This window comes from Vicia villosa, linkage group LG6, assembly GCF_029867415.1.
Source record: "Vicia villosa cultivar HV-30 ecotype Madison, WI linkage group LG6, Vvil1.0, whole genome shotgun sequence".
NCBI classification, from domain to species: domain Eukaryota; kingdom Viridiplantae; phylum Streptophyta; class Magnoliopsida; order Fabales; family Fabaceae; genus Vicia; species Vicia villosa.
This window is the reverse complement of record NC_081185.1, coordinates 154,635,175-154,648,768: the sequence shown is the minus strand read 5'-3', so window position 1 is coordinate 154,648,768 and position 13,594 is coordinate 154,635,175. Positions and strand designations below refer to the sequence as shown.

General features: G+C 32.3%; 1 pseudogene; it reads left to right on the top strand.

Annotated features, from left to right (window-relative positions):
• Positions 1-6,176: 6,176 nt before the first annotated feature.
• On the top strand, positions 6,177-8,002 carry LOC131612861 (benzyl alcohol O-benzoyltransferase-like; annotated as a pseudogene).
• Positions 8,003-13,594: the final 5,592 nt, after the last annotated feature.

The window sequence follows — 13,594 nt, the reverse complement described above, 5'->3', positions numbered from 1 at the left end:
TCTTTTTGTTATTTATCTTTAGCTCATAGTTCTTATTGATTCACTAAATTTTTAAAAATCATATAGACCATTTAACTTGATTAAAATAGTACATTAGTTTTTTCATCTATTGTGTTCAAGTGATGTTAAAAAGACTCGTCTGCGGGGCATCTGTGTCATATGTATTTCTACAGCAAATATACCGTTTTGAAGGAGATGATATTCAGATGCCATACAAACCTTTTTAACGTCATCTATAATATAAGAAAATTAATGGATGTGAAAAAGTTAAAAATATTCTTATTTGATTTTTTGCCACCACATTAAAATTGTGATTTTTTGGTCTTTGCACCATAAAGTTCTTAATTTTATTATTAAAATAAGACAACTCTTATATTTTATCAAATTTCTCTCCATTCTCTATTTTTTTTCTCTTTCATCACTTTCTCATTTCTTTCTTCCATAAAAAAAATCTATTATTGATATTTTTTTATACACGAAAAATGGTATTTATGATCGAAATATTTTTTAGTAAAAAATGATATACGGGAAAACTTTATTCAAAAAATCTATTATTGATCTAAATATTTTTATATACGAAAATTTAATATTGATTCAAATATTTGTAAATGATACATAAATAAAAAAAATATTTCTATACGGAAAAAATCTATTATTTACGAAAAATAGTATTTATGATCCAAATATTTTTTATTAAAAAATGATATACGGGAAAAAATCTATTATTGATCTAAATATTTTTATATACTAAATTTACTATTGATTCAAATATTTTTGTAAATGATACCTAAACAATAATGAGGTCTATATCGGGAAAAAAATCTATTGATCTAAATATTTTTATATACGAGAAATGATATTTATTATCAAATATTTATGATCCAAAAATGGTATACGGGAAAAAATCTATTATTGATCAAAATATTTTTTTATACGAAAATTTAATATTGATCCAAATATTTTTGTAAATGATACCTAAATAAAAATAATATTTATATTATTATTATTTACGAAAAATGTTATTTATGATTCAAATATTTTTTATTCAAAAATGGTATACGGGAAAAAAAATCTACTATTGATGTAAATATTTTTATATACGGAATTTACTATTGATCCAAATATTTTTGTAAATGATACCTAAACAAAAATGAAGTCTGTATACGGGAAAAAATTTATTATTGATCTAAATATTTTTATATATGAGAAATGATATTTATGATTAAATATTTTTTTATCTAAGAATGGTATACGGGAAAAAATCTATTATTGATCTAAATATTTTTTTTATACGAAAATTTAATATTGATCCAAATATTTTTGTAAATGATACCTAAACAAAAATGAAGTGTATACGGAAAAAAATCTATTATTGATCTAAATATTTTTATATACGAGAAACGATATTTATGATTAAATATTTTTAATCCAAAAATGGTATACGGAAAAAAAATCTATTATTGATCTAAATATTTTTATATACGAAATAATCAATTATTTATCTATTTTTTTAAACTTTTTTATTTAAAATAAATGATGTATCCAAATTGCGTAATCGAACAGAACCCAGGAATGCCTTACTCAAAATCCTCAATGAACCCCATGTCGCCTCCAATATATAACATAAAAAATTGAATTAAGTTAAAGATTAATATGAAAAGAACAATTTGTCTTCTAAATCTAATTAACTACAACATGCATACATATATCGAAACATGATATTTGATTTAAAATATCACATGTGACACGTCTCAAGTGCGGTGGCTTCATAATAGCAATAAATTGGAACCATATAATGGGCGATCCATCTGGTTTAAAACAACTCATGAATGCTTTGGCCGAAATGGCTCGAGGAGCACATTAACTTTCGATTCAACTTGTGTGGCATAGAGAAATCCTCATGGCGAGAGACCCACCACACATTTCATGCAACCAACATGAATACGAAGAATTACTTCCACCAAAAAATGCCATCAAAGAAAAAGATACTACTATTACCATAGTTGTGTTGAGAATAACAAGTGTGAGTGGAAAATATTGAGAAACAATGTGTGGGGAAGTTCCACATTGATTATAAAAATTGAGACTTGAGCATATATAAATGAGAGAGCCCACACAACTATCATCTAAATGTTTTTAGTGAGTATATAGTGTGTCTCTAACAAGATGTGTTGCTAATTAAAAAAGACCTCAATGTAAAACACTCCCTCACGTTGACCTCTGAATTAATGACCCAATAGTAGTATGATGACCCCTGAATTGATAATTTTTTTAGTCTTTGGAAACTGTCCATTTTTAGAGTTTTAAGGGGTGATTTAGAAATTTTGTACTGCTGGAGAATCATAGCAGTTATTGACTAGAAGGCTTGCCAACAACATTTCTTCCTTGTTCATCTAGTGATGCGTGTAATTTCAAAGAAACATGTTCCAATGATATAGAGAATGTCATTTTAAATGTTGTAAAATTTTTAGTAGTCAAAGCTTAAAAAGAGAGAAAGAATAATATGAGAGTATCTCTCTCCTATAATGAGTGGTGCACTGTTAATAAGGATGATTTAACACCTTTCAATCACCCTCTCATTGAATGATCTATCGTTACAAGCACGATATCGTTAAAAACAAGGTAACTTTCTTTCCATTTAAATACCTTACTCGTTTTTCCTTCTCTTAAGCTGTGTTGCAACATGAGCAAATCTATTAAAATGTTAAAATAAAAAAAAAATCAATTTTTTTGTTTATTTCCATTTCTAGTGAGTTTCCAATGTCTTTGTACACTCACTCTATTTTGTCAATTTTTGGATAAAAAGGAGGAGTAAAGTGTTAGTAATTGTTAGTAATATTAGTATTTTATTTATCTTTTTTAGGAGAAAAGAATGTTACTTGTCACATGTTTTGACATGTTAGTAATAAGTCTGTATTATTGCTGTTATGGTTGCTTGTTGTATGCAACTATTTAGGGAGAGCATGATAGTTTGTATTGTTGCTGTTGTGGTTGCTTGTTGTATGTAACTATTTAGGGAGAGCATGATAGTTTGTATTGTTGCTGTTGTGGTTGCTTGTTGTATGTAACTATTTAGGGAGAGCATGATAGTTTGTATTGTTGCTGTTGTGGTTGCTTGTTGTATGTAACTATTTAGGGAGAGCATGATAGTTTGTATTGTTGCTGTTGTGGTTGCTTGTTGTATGTAACTATTTAGGGAGAGCATGATAGTTTGTATTGTTGCTGTTGTGGTTGCTTGTTGTATGTAACTATTTAGGGAGAGCATGATAGTCTGTCATGCTTGTTGGTGTTGCTGCTGCTACTGCTGATGTTTCTACTCCTGCTGCTACTGATGTGGTTGTGTGCAAGATGTCTTACCAAATGTTCTAATATCCTGTCTGTTGAGGTTTATGGATAACCTTGGCTACCGTGCTCTGATTTATGTGTGAAGCTTATGTTGCATGTGTCTTTACTATGTCATTTTGGATATCTCAGACTCGACTTTTTGGTGATTTGGGTTTTTCTCTTGAGGGGGAGAAAATGGTTGGTTTTCTTATTCATTGAATTTTCTCTCCGAGGGGGAGTATTGGTTTTGTGTGACAGGGGGTAGTTGTACCTGTTTGATCTGTAACTGCATATGATTTGTAACTGTATTGTATCTCTAATATATTTATATGATTGTAGTTTGTACAAAGTTTACATGTTTTCATGTAGCTTGTATTTTTTCGTTTATGGTTTATTTCTCTCTCCAAGTTTATTATGCAAAAGGTTATTTTAGACAAAATTTGCCAGGGGGCTGATTGTTAGTACCATGGTTTTAGAATTGGTAGCATTTTTGCTAAAACATGGTTCACAACAAGATGTTATGGAAGATGTCCTAACACGTTGGTCAGGTTCTTTGAAGACTCATGTTTTGACAGATGTTGTGACATGTTGTGCCAGAACATCACTACATGATGTTTTAATTCTTGACAGATTTGATTTGATTTTGTGAGATTCATTTTGGACATGTTTCACTTATTTTCCCATTTCAAGAAGATTTAATCGGAAACAAGTGATTTAATCTCCAACTGTATATAAGTTTTTAAAATTGGATATTGAGACAATTTAGGAAACTTATTGTTTTGTTCCAATATTTAAGGAGATTTTTCTGCATAATTGGTGCATCTCCTAGCTTGTGAATCAAGTAGTATTTGGTGAAGATTTTAAAGCCCATGAATTGTTGAGTAGTATTTAAAGAGAAACATAAACCTAATGTAATCAAGCTTTCACAATTTGAAATTTTGGGGGGAGTTTAGAAATCTTAGGTTTTGAGAGTCTCTCGTGTTTGTAAGTCACCCATGTATCTTTTGATACCATGAGATAGATTGATTGTTACTTGATTGTTAGTCAAGTTATATATTATTCTCACTATTAAAGCTTTTAAGAAAAAGAGTTGAGTATTGTTCTTAGTTGAAACTTTTAAGCAAAACTAAGTTTTTGTATTAGAAGTGTAATCGTATGTTTGGTTTTTTGATACGGTCACTAGGATTGAGACTGTTTTATCACTGAGGTGATTGGTTGTAGAAAGTGAGAGAGGGATCTCATATCTAGAGGATTCTAGGTAGAAGTTGCACAAGATAGGGATTAAGCGAGAAGTTTTAAACTGGGACTATTTAGACTTTGAAATAATGCTATCATAGTGAATTTCCTTCCTGGTTTGGTATCCTCCAGACTAGGTGACGTTGCACTGAACTTGGTTAATAATTATCTGTGTGATTTATCATTATGCAATTTATTTATGCATAAGTTACAATTTTGATATATTAGTTCTGTCTGTCAACAGATGTTGTAACATCTGTCTTGACATAATGTTATGATGTTAGGATATCAGTATTGACAGGTATTGCAAGTGTCAGAATTTCAAAAAATCTGCGTTTTTAGGCTAAAGCAGGGACGAATCTATATGGTACACATTGGGGGCACTTGCCCCCACTAACATAGGATAACTTGTTATATTTTGTTTCCTTAATTGATATTTTTCATATTTACTTTTATTAAAAGTTTATTATTGCCCCCATTAAGAATATTAAATTTTTATTTTTGGTAATAGAATATTAAATTATTTTGCTTGTCGAAGGTTATATGTATAAATGATACGATGAATAAATTATAATGATTGTGTGAGCACAAGAATATATGTATTTTAAAATTAAAATAAACCATACCAAACAATTATAAAAGAAAATATATAGATAAATTTAAATAGCAGAGACATCGAGGTATTTTCAATTTTTTTAAATATAAAATAATATTTTTTGTATTCTTTATTTTTTAATTAATCTATTATTATTATTTATTATTATTATTATTAATATTATTATATTAAAAATTGTTGATTTATAAATATCAACAACTTATTTTACTAGCTCTAGGAATAGAATTATTGACCAATAAATTACACATAATCAACTCAACTAACACATATAAGTTGAGCTACTCATCTGCTTTAATTTAATAATAATAATAATAATAATAATAATAATAATAATAATAATAATTATTATTATTATTATTATGTATTGATATAATATATTGCCCCCACTATGAGAATTTTCTGGATCCGTCACTGGGCTAAAGGGTTAAAGTTTGTAAAAGAATGATGAGATGAGAAAAAAGTTGTTTTTGTTTTTGTGTGCTCAGCAAGACGTTACATTTTGTGCCTATATACCGCTTATGTGCAATAGGGAAGTCACAGTATTTGTAGTTCTGCTAAAAAAAGAAAACATAATTTGTTTTGTTTGATTTTAATGAAAAAGACATTTGGTCGCATTCGAGTGAAAAATACCAATTGTAATCCATAAGTATTAGGGAGTATGTATTTGAAACACGCGTCGTTAACAACATAATTATATGTCAATCAATTGCTATTAAATTGGACATGTGTCGTGATATGAGTGGTAAATGTGAACATGATATATATGTTAATGCACCTAATTAATTTTTGTCCATACAATAACATGTGTAATGAATGAGAGAGATAGTGATAACGAATGGCTAATGAATAGTAATGTAGTTCTTAATGTTTCGGTATTTTATATATAAAAGAAGAAAAAACGTGACCTTGCTTGAAAACAACTAGTCATAACTACGTACAAGAAAAGGTGTAACATGGTCCTTATAAATTTTCAACTTTTCCCAAACAATCAATTTATAGCTCACCCTAACCAAACACAGCACTTATTATCAGTTCTGTTGTTTTTTATCTATTATCATCATTCCTTGTAGCATATGTATTCAACACCGTTATTACTCACAGTGAGGAGGTTCCAACCAGAGTTGGTGCTTCCGGCTGCACCCACTCCTCGAGAAGTTAAACTGCTATCTGACATAGATGATCAACAAGGTTTGCGTTTCAATATTCCTTTCATATTTATCTATCGCCACCAACCATCAATAAAAGGAAAAGACCCGGTTGAAGTTCTTAGAAATGCACTCCCACAAACACTTGTGTATTACTATCCACTTGCGGGAAGGATTAGAGAGGGCGTTGGGCAAAAGTTGATGGTGGATTGTACCGGCGAAGGTGTCATGTTCGTTGAAGCTGAAGCTGATGTAACACTTGATCAATTTGGTGACTCTCTCCATCCACCATTCCCTTGCATCAAAGAACTTCTCTACGATGTTACTGACTCGGAACTAATTATTGATCGTCCCATTCGACTTATACAAGTTAGACTTTTTCATCAAATGTGTTCAAATGATAAATCATGTTAAATAGACACACAAATCTATCGTTTTCTTACCTTACCACAAATCTATCGTTTTGAGGGAGATGATATACAGAAGTCACACAAACCTTTTAACGTCCTTCCTTTAAATAATAGATGATGAGACCTAACATGAAAAAGTTAATTAAGTTAAAAATTAATATGAAAAGAACAAATTTTCTTCCAAATCTAATGAATTACAACATGCATACATATATTGAAACATGATATTTGATTTAAAATATTTTATAGGTGACACGACAGACACGTCTCAAGTGCGGTGGTTTCATAATAGCAATGAATTGGAACCATGTAATGGGCGATGCAACTGGTTTAAAACAATTCATGAATGCTTGGGCAGAAATGGCTCGAGGAGCGCATCGACCTTCAATTCATCCTGTCTGGCATAGAGAGATCCTAATGGCAAGAGATCCACCTCACATTACATGCAACCATTGTGAATACGAACAAATACTTCCACCAAACAATACCATCAAAGAAGAAGATACTACTATACTACTATAGTCCATCAATCCTTTTGCTTTAGACCTTCAAACATAGCTGCAATTCGTCTTTTGATTCCATTTCAATGTACCACATTTGTCTTATTGCTGCATGTTTTTGGTATTGTCGCACAAAAGCATTGCAGTTAGAGCTAGAGAAAGATGTACGAATAATGTGCCTCGTCAATGCACGTTCAAGGTTTAACAATAATCATTCATTTGTTGGATATTATGGTAATTGTATAGCTTATCCGGCAGCTGTAACTACTGCAGGGAAGCTTTGCAAGAACTCATTAGGTTATGCAGTGGACTTGATAAGAAAGTTAAAAGCACAAGTTACAGAAGAATACATGCAATCTGTGGCAGATCTTATGATTATTAAGGAACGATGTTCATATACTACTATAAGGTCTTGTGTTATTTCAGATTTGACTCGTGCTAAATTTAATGAAGCGGATTTTGGATGGAGTGAAGGGGTGTATGGAGGAATCGCAAAAGGTGGGGCTGGTTTGTTTCATGGAGCAAAGTTATATTGTTTCACATAAGAATTCCAAAGGAGAAGAATGTTTAATATTGCCTATTTGTTTGCCTTCCGAAGACATGAGAAGATTTGAAAAAGAGTTGGATGAGATGCTTAATAACCAAAATCAACCTACAACGAGTGTTCCTAGTTTTCTCAAATCTATCTTATAGTGTGTAGCTTGTAATGTTCCAAAAGATAGATAACAGCATCTTCGATAGAGGTTCCTTAATGCATATGGGGATTTTAAGTTTCGGAGCTTAGAATTTTTAAAATTAAATAGATAAACATGGCGTTTTTCTTGTGTAAATTTGCATATAAATTACTTCATGAAGCAATGCAAAAAAGTGTGTTGCTTATCAAATAATATTAATCTTAGTAATTGGTGGCGCCAAATATAACTTAATTGGATCATATATATATATATATATATATATATATATATATATATATATATATATATATATATATATATATATATATATATATATAGTAATGCTATTCTTACACCCATATTATACACCAATACTTACACTAAACACTGATCACCGTATTTATACGGTGAACAGTGTTTTTTAAAATAAAATAATAATTTTTACTTTTTATTTTTAAAATTATGGACGACATTGTTCATGTACGGACGTGTATTAACCAACTTCATTACTGTATTAACTAAGTTTTTACACTGCATTAACCAAGTTTGATGATTGCTAAAAAATATTTTTAATACCTGGATGTTGCATTAACCAACTTCATTACTGCATTAACCAAGTTTTTACTCTGCATTAACCAAATTTGATGACTACTGTAAAATACTATTCATGGGTGTAAGAATAACATTACTCAAATTTGGTTAATGCAGTGTAAAAACTTGGTTAGTGCAATAATAAAGTTGGTTGATGCAACATCGAGGTATTAAAAATAATTTTTAGCAGTCACTAAACTTGGTTAATGCAGTGTAAAAATTTGGTTAATGCGGTAATAAGTTGGTTAATGCAACATCCAAGTATTAAAAATAATTTTTAGCAGTCATCAAACTTGGTTAATGCAGTGTAAAAACTTGGTTAATGCAGTAATGAAGTTGGTTAATGTATGTCCGTACATGAACAGTGTCGTCCGTAATTTTAAAAATAAAAAATATTTTTTATAAATATCATTATTTTATTTTAAAATACATTGTTCATCGTATAAATATGGTGAACAATGTTTGGTGTAAGTATTGGTGTATAATATGAGTGTAAGAATAACATATTTTATATATATATATATATATATATATATATATATATATATATATATATATATATATATATATATGGGAGCTTCTATGGTGAAGTTGTCAAAATGACAACTTTGAAAAAGTCATTGGAAAATGGATCTAGTGTTATAAGAGAGATGTATATGGAAGCTTCTATGGTACGTGTTGTCAAAACATTCTTAATATAAAACCATATATTTTAGTAGTTAGATAATATAATTTAATTAATATATTTTAAATATAAATTAAAAAATTATTGTCATAATTTAATATAATGAATACTTGACACAAAAGAGAAATAATTAGAGCGAAACATGAAATTGAAAAAATAGAAGAAAATTCATAGGTAATTAATATATACGAAAATATATTAAAAAAATTAATAGTGACTGAAATTCAGGTCACTGATAGTTTGTGATCGATTTAGTGACTATTATATTGACCATCATCAATGCAACTTTGATATAGTTCACAAATGGTTGACTATCATCAATGCATCTCTGAAATGGTTCACAAATAGTTGACCATCATCCAATGCATCTCTAACATGGTTTACGCATAGTTGACCATCATCAATGCATCTCTTACATGGTTCACACATAGTTGACCATCATTCTTTGTATCTCTAACATGGTTCACACATAGTTGACCATCATCAGTAGACAATCTTCCATGGTTCAAACATAGTTGACTATCATCCTATACATCTCTGACATGGTTCACACATCATTCACCATCATTTTATGCATCTCTAAAATGATTCACACATAGTTGACCATCATCAGTTGACTGTCTAAAATGGTTCACAAGTAGTTGACGGTTAACTGTCTGACATGGTTCACACATAGTTGACCATCATCAATGCATCCCTGAAATTATACACACCTAGTTGACCATCATCAATAGATCCCTGACATGGTTCACACATAGTAAGATATCATCAGTTGACTGTCTGACATGGTTTAAACATAATTGACATTCATAAGTTGACTGTCTGACATGGTTCATACATAATTGACCATCTTCAATGCATCCCTAACATGGTTCACACATAGTTTACCATCATCAGTTAACTATCTAACATGGTTCGTACATAATTGACCATCATCAATGCATCATTGACATTGTTCACACATAGTTGACCATCTTCAATGCATCCTTGACATGGTTCCTACATAGTCAGACATCATCAGGTTACTGTCTGACATGGTTCACACATAGTTGATCATTATCAATGCATCCCTGACATGGTTCACACATAGTTGACCATCATCAATGCATCCCCGACATGGTTCACACATAGTTGACCATCATCAGTTGACTGTCTGACATGGTTCACAAATAGTTGACCATCACCAATGCATCCCTGACATGGTTCACACACAATTGACTATCTTCAGTGCATCCTGACATTGTTCATACATTGTCAGACATCATCAGGTTATTGTCAAACATAGTTCACACATGGTTGATCATTATCAATGCATCCCTGACATGAGTCACACATAGTCAACCATCATCAATGCGTTCCTGACATGGTTCACACATAGTTGACCATCATCGGTTGACTGTTTGATATGGTTCACACATAGTTGACCATCGGTTGACTGTCTGAAATGGTTCACACATAGTTGACCATCTTCAATTCATCCCTGACATAGTTCATACATAGTTCATACATAGTCACCCATCATCACTTGACTTTATGACATGGTTCACACGTAGTTGACCATCATCAATGCATTCTTGGCATGGTTCACACATAGTTCACCATCTTCAATGCATCCCTGATATGGTTCAATCATAGTCAAACATCATAAGTTGACTGTATGACACGGTTCACGTGTAGTTGACCATCATCAATGCATTCCTGACATGGTTCACACATAGTTGACCATCTTCAATGCATCCCTGATATGGTCCATACATAGTCAGACATCATAGTTGACTGTATGACATGGTTCACACGTAATTGACCATCAACAATGCATTCCTGACATGGTTTACACATAGTTGACAATCTTCAATGCATCTCTGAAATGGTTCACACATAGTTGATCATCTTCAATGCATCCCTGACATGGTTCACACATAGGTTACCATCATCAGTTGATTGTCTGAGATGGTTCACACATAATTGACCATCATCAATGCATCCTTGACATTGTTCCCACATAGTTGCCCATCTTTAATGCATCCCTGACATGGTTCATCCATAGTCAGACATCATCAGTTGACTGTATGACATGGTTCACACGTAGTTGACCATCATAAATGCATTCTTGAAATGGTTCACACATAGTTTATCATCTTCAATGCATCCCTGATATGGTTCATACATAGTAAGACATCAACACTTGACTTTATGACATGGTTCACACGTAGTTGACCATCATCAATGCATTCCGGACATGGTTCACACATAAGTGACCATCTTCAATGCATTCCTGATATGATTCATCCATAGTCAGACATCATCAGTTGACTATATGACATGGTTCACAAGTAGTTGACCATCATCAATGCATTCCTGACATGGTTCACACATAGTTGACCATCTTCAATGCAACCCTGACTTGATTCTTACATAGTCAGACATCATCAGTTGACTGTATGACATGGTTCACGCGTGGTTGACCAACATCAATTCATTCCTGATAAGGTTCACACATAGTTTACCATCTTCAATGCATCCCTAATATGGTTTATACATAGTCATACATCATAAGTTGACTGTATGACATGGTTCACACGTAGTTGACCATCGTCAATGCATTTCTGACATGGTTCACACATAGTTGACCATCTATAATGCATCAGTGATATGGTTCATACATAGCCAGACATCATCAGTTGACTGTATGACATGGTTCACACGTAGTTGACCATCATCACTTGACCGTCATACATGGCTCACACATAGTTGACAATCTTAAATGCATCCTTGACATTGTTCACACATAGTTGACCATCATCAGTTCATCCCTGACATTGTTCACACATAGTCGAACATTATCAGTTTATTGTCTGACATGGTTCACACATAGTTGACCATCATCAGTGTATCCCTAACATTTTTCAGACATAAGTGGATATCATCAGTTGACTGTTTGACATGGTTCACACATATTTGACCATCATCAATGCATCCTTGACATTGTTCAACATAGTTGACCATCTTTAAAGCATCCCTGACATGGTTCCTACATAGTCAGACATCATTAGTTGACTGTCTGACATGGTTCACACATAGTTGACCATCTTTAATGCATCCTTGATATTGTTCACACATAGTTGACCATCTTCAATGCTTCCATGACATGGTTCACACATAGTTGGCCATCATCACTTGACTGTCTGACATGGATCATACATAGTTGACCATCATAAATGCATCCCTGACATTATTCACACATAGTTGACTATCATCAGTGCATCCCTAACATTATTCACATATAGCCGGACATCATTAGTTAATTGTATGACATGGTTCACACATAGTTGACCATCATCAGTTGAGTGTCTGACATGGATCACACATAGTTGACCATCTTCAATGCATCCTTGCCATTATTGACACATAGTTGATCATCTTCAATGCATCCATGACATGGTTCATACATAGTTGACCATCATCAGTTGATTGTCTGACATGGTTCACACATAGTTGACCATCATCAGTTGATTGTTTGACATGGTTCACACATAGTTGACCATCATCAGTTGATTGTCTGACATGGTTCACACATAGTTGACCATCATCAATGCATCCTTGATATTGTTCACACATAGTTGACCATCTTCAATGCATCCATGACATGGATCACACATTGTTGACCATCATCAGTAAACTGTCTAACATGGTTCACACATAGTTGATCATTATCAATGCATCCCTGACTTGATTCAAACATAGTTGAACATCATCAATGCATCCCTGACATAGTTCATACATAGTCATGCATCATCAGGTTACTCTTTGACATGGATCACACATAGTTGACAATCATCAATGCATCCGTGACATTTTTCACACGTAGTTGACCATCATCAATACATCCCTGACATGATTCATACATAGTTGAACATCATCAGTTGACTCCTCGACATGGTTCACACATAGTCGAACAACATTAGTTGATTCCCTAACATGGTTCACACATAGTTGACCATCTCCTGTTCATCTTTAACATGTTTCACACATAGTCGAATATCATTTGTTGACTCCCTGACATGTTTCACACATGTTTCACACATCAATAGTTGAACATCATCAATGCATCATCGACATTGTTTGCACATAGTTGACCATCTTCAATGCATCCCTGACATGGTTCCTACATAGTCAGACATCATCAGTTGATTGTGTGATATGGTTCACACATAGTTGGCCATCATCAGCTGATTGTTTGACATGTTTCACACATAGTTGACCATCTTTAATGCATCCTTGCTATTTTTCACACATAGTTGAGCATCTTCAATGCTTCCATGACATGGTTCACACATAGTTAAACATCATCAGTTGACTGTCTAACATGATTCACACGTAGATGACCATCATCAGTTGACTGTTTGACATGGT